This window comes from Hydractinia symbiolongicarpus, chromosome 12 (assembly GCF_029227915.1).
Source record: "Hydractinia symbiolongicarpus strain clone_291-10 chromosome 12, HSymV2.1, whole genome shotgun sequence".
Lineage (NCBI taxonomy): Eukaryota > Metazoa > Cnidaria > Hydrozoa > Anthoathecata > Hydractiniidae > Hydractinia > Hydractinia symbiolongicarpus.
Window position 1 is genome coordinate 20,335,832 of NC_079886.1, and position 4,622 is coordinate 20,340,453.

Sequence of the window (4,622 nt, forward strand, 5' to 3'; positions counted from 1 at the left end):
TATATTTCTCCATAGAAATAAAATGTGAAAAGCCAGGAGATAGATAGTGGGCGTGAGATAAACTGTTTGCAATATTCTGGTCACCAACATGTAGAAGTATAGCAGCATTTTGTGTCAAAGGTGAATAATATTCTTCTAGATTTATATTCATCTTTAATGTTAACATTGGATTAACGTTAGTATTGGATTCGGAAATTGTCAACAGAGGAATAATTTTATTATCTTGAGTATAACCACTGTTAAAAGAAAAACAATTGCCATATTTCCAATGCCAAAATTGTTTCCAGAAACGTGAATTCATGCAGTCGTAATAAAATATCCAAGTGCAACTTACAACGATATCCTCAAACTGATGCCCTTACTCAAACATTTTATTTTCTAATTCGTAACTTAAATTTGAAAGTATTTTACGCTTGTTTTCGATATTTATTCCTTCTCCTGTTGCAATTTCATACATTTGCACACTTTGTGAGAATGATGACTTGGTAATATTGTTTTTTGTCACTCGCATTAGGTACATTAGCGCTGCTATTGAAGAATGCATCAGCTTCTTGTTTTCTGATAGGATTCATATTGCAAATGGTAACGACGGGAAATATCAATACATTATTAGTAGTTTGGTACACTTTGTGATGACAGGTTTCTTTATGTATCGCAATATTAAAGGTTTCATTTGAAAGAAAAAACCTGTATGATTGCAAACAACCAAAATAACTTAATCCAGGTATTTTTTGTTAATGGTATCTGGGCGAAGCCATGAGCTGTAGTGTTTTCAGTAAATTGTGATAATAGCTTCCTTGTACAAATTTTGCGGGTTGCTTCAGTTGTGTTATCTTTCGTAGTAATGTTTTCCATTGTGTTTATTTCTCGGTTGGCTTATGGTTTTCCGATTCGGATGCCATCATTTAAACTAGATGTTCCACCTGTTTACACAAGTATTTTAACCTAACACTTTGTTCAACTTTCAGAACATTCCCAGCAAGTGACAATTCATTTCGTTCTAAGTAGCTATTTATGTCATTGTTCATATAACAAAAGATTTGGAGAGAAAAGAAGTACAATAATAATCAATAAAACAGAATAAAAACGTTTCATATGTATTTTTCAAGGTGTTGCATGTTTCGTGTTTGTACAGAATTTTTATATGCTTTTAGAACTTTTAATTTGAAGAAACTTTTAATTCGATCTTTTATTGAAAATACATTTTTACATCATGTTTTTTGAGGTGATTTGTATTCTTGTTTCGGCAAATAAACAAAGGCTACCAAAATGCTATAAATGTTATCTGCAGATGTAAAAAAAGTTGGTAAATATAATGTTTAACTATAGATAATGTATTAATCTGTATCAATAGATTGTGATGCTGAAAGTATGTTAAAGGCCTCAAAACTCCGGCAGGTTGCAACGCGTATAAAATAAGACAATTACTAATTTTGAAAATATTACCACTTATCTGATCAGTCATTGTCATTGAGTAATCTAAGTACTATTATGTCATGAACGAGCGAGTTTATTCTAGGATTCGACAGCTACAGCTATCATCTATTTAATGACAGTTACTAATATTAACCCCAATTGCCTTGATTTGATGAAATTTTGTCCGTCGATTGACGCAGAAAAATGGACATGAACCTCTTTCCGACTATTATTTCAGCATTTTTCCTATTTTCCTGCATTTTAACTCTTATGAGTAGTAAGGTCAATTGCTATATACTAAAGTAAAAATAATCAATATATTAGTTGATTATGGAAGTTAGGAAGGCAAAAGTCTATCCTGGACAAAATGTTGCCCTAGAAGTATTGTCATTTTATCTGAAATTGTTGGAATCCAATTGGCGTTCCATATCTCTCCCTTGTCGATAATGAAGTGACGCAGTGCAAATTATGCTGAATGGTGCAATTAGGGAATTCAAGATAACATTGGAGTCAGACAAATTTATATTTTGTTAATAATTTTACCCGTATTGGCTGTTGTTTCACGGTACCAAACGCGACATGACGTATACTCCAAGTTAATTATATTGTTCGAAATATAAGTTACATGACTTTAGGCAACAAAAAACATTCTACAAAAATTGAAGAACGGAAACTGATATTGCATTGGCGACATACAGCCAAATCTGCATAATATGACCACTCCGGTGACTTAAAAAAGCCATCGTCCTAGAAGATTTTATGAAAGACCTCAAGTCAGACTGCCAGAGTCTGACATGGAAGTCTCAGACTTCATTACAACTTGTGGAATTCAAGAAACTGTTTGAAATTATGAAAGCCCTGTGATCTTTGAGTTACGCAACCAGCAATGTAAATGCAATTGTTTTGTGATGCATTTGTTTTTGCTTTGAAAAAAATATGGTCATCTAACACAGGTATTATTGATATCTTGATGAAAAAAAGCGATTGCTGGTCACGTTACGCAAATGGTCCATTTATAAAGTAGAAGTTGACGATGAAATATTGGAGTATCCAAATATATTCGTCTAAAACAGGTTGCCGTCTTATACTGGTCGTCGGTATAACAAGTTTTAATGTACACATTTTTTTAGGATAAATAATATAAAATATTTTCCTTCTTACTTTTTTCATTCTTTTTTATAGCATAAAGGTTTTTATACATGAAAAATAAAATTTAAACTTCCTTTACAAAGAGAAAAAAATTTTGTTTCCCCACGGTCCGGTTGAGGTGATTCTTCCCCTTCCCAAACTTTTAATAGACTTTTAGAATGGAACTAAACTACACGTAGCTATAGTCTGTCATGAAAGTTTGAAATCGCTCTACTGGAACTTTTTATTAGCTAAAGATATTTAAGATATCTTTCGATTGTTTTTTAAATGCCAAATAATTTGATAGTCCATTTTTCGGATAAGGTCGGGAAATAGCATTAAATCGTTCTACAATGATTCCTATCCTTTAAATAAAGTTATCATTATCCTGAGAAATAATTTATATCATTATAAAGATTTTGTAGGAATTTAAATTGGTAATTTCGATTACCAACTGATACCCGGTGATTTTGTGCTCTTGGAGATGTGCCACTTAAAAATTTGGCAGGCAGGTGGCTTATTGATAAATATACTCAAATGTACTAACGATTATTGCAATGAAATGGAGCAAAATAAAAGTATTTAAAGAAAAAAGCTGGTAAAAGGGGAGTTATTAGCCCTCGTTGGAACAAATAAGTTTAAATTTATTCCACGCGAATTCTAACGCAATAAAATATGGTGGACGCTAATACTATCAGATTGGCCTAAAGCATTTTATTGCAAATTTCACGTGAATAACTTAATTTTTACTAAAGCACCCTTAAATTTCCTAAGTTAGGGCGTGTATTATGCATTTATATCACAATGGTAAAACCAACCATCGTTTGTTACAAACCATTTTATAAGAACGACTGAGATGTTAAAGAGTCATAAAGCATACATACTTATCAGAAGCTGATATAGAGTTAAACAAGGTAAGCACCCATTTTTAAAAAGTAAATTCTATGACTCATACAGGAGTATTCTGAGCATTCCCCGGCCTGTTCTTAGGAGTTATTCTGTTTACAAAATATAAAAATTTTTAGGTGATTTCCAATATCTGACCGTTAAAAAAAGACTAAGCGCTAAGGAAATAAGTACAAGGTTGAGCTGTGAGTTATTGCATGATCTAAAAGAGTCAGCTTTTTTTTAAACTTTTTTTGAATACTGGTTACGGAGTTTCTTTAGGTTGCATAAAACAGATGGGTGCTGCATCAGTTTAGAAATCATTTTAGATATACATTTTAGAAAAATATTAGCCGTTCAATTTCACATTGCGACGTCGCGACCAGAATTTGCTGTGTGCCCACTGGGTTATGTAACAAATCGCAGATGTTTTCATTGTCCCATAGTTTAATAGTCAGAAAAGGGCTGCACCGTGATCGCTGGCTTTAGAAGTACGAGTTTGCAACAGGAGTGATGGCATCCCCATGATTGCTTTTAAAGCTGTGTCGTTAATCCATTTGTTAGTAAGTCACGTCTTTTCACAGATAAAGTTCTTTGACGATTTGCCAGGAGGGAGCAGAAACAGTTTTACACACTAATGTACGAACTGTTTTTATGCAACGTTTAGGATGCAAGTAAGATCTAATCTCTCTTTTAGTCACTTTGAGAGTAGTTGAAGATTTTTGCAGTCCTCAGTTTTTCCTCCTTTTTTTCAGCGGTCTCTGGGTTTTTCCATTTGCATTTGTTTTGATAGTTCAAGAATGATGGTTTTGGCATGATTTTGAAGCCTTTATCGAATCCTTAACGAGACACTGCATTTACACATTTTCGTTTTCGTTTCTCCTGTCGGCAAGATCTGACTTTTGTTCATCATCCATGAATTCAAACAGTTAAAGATGTTAAACAAAAATACGATTTTTTCTTTTCTTTCTTTTTTTTTTTTTTGAAAATGTCTAATTCGATTTGTCGAGACAATTTTATTTTTAACGTTCGTTATATTCAGAATTCATTTTTAAAACCAAAATGGCCGTGTATGATAACAAGTGTTGCTGATAAACAAGCGTAAAAAAGTAGTCCTGGGGTATAGCTTATCGTCTGGTTACCTTGCCTACTAAATATTGCGCGACATTTATGATAAAAAGAAGATTCGTATG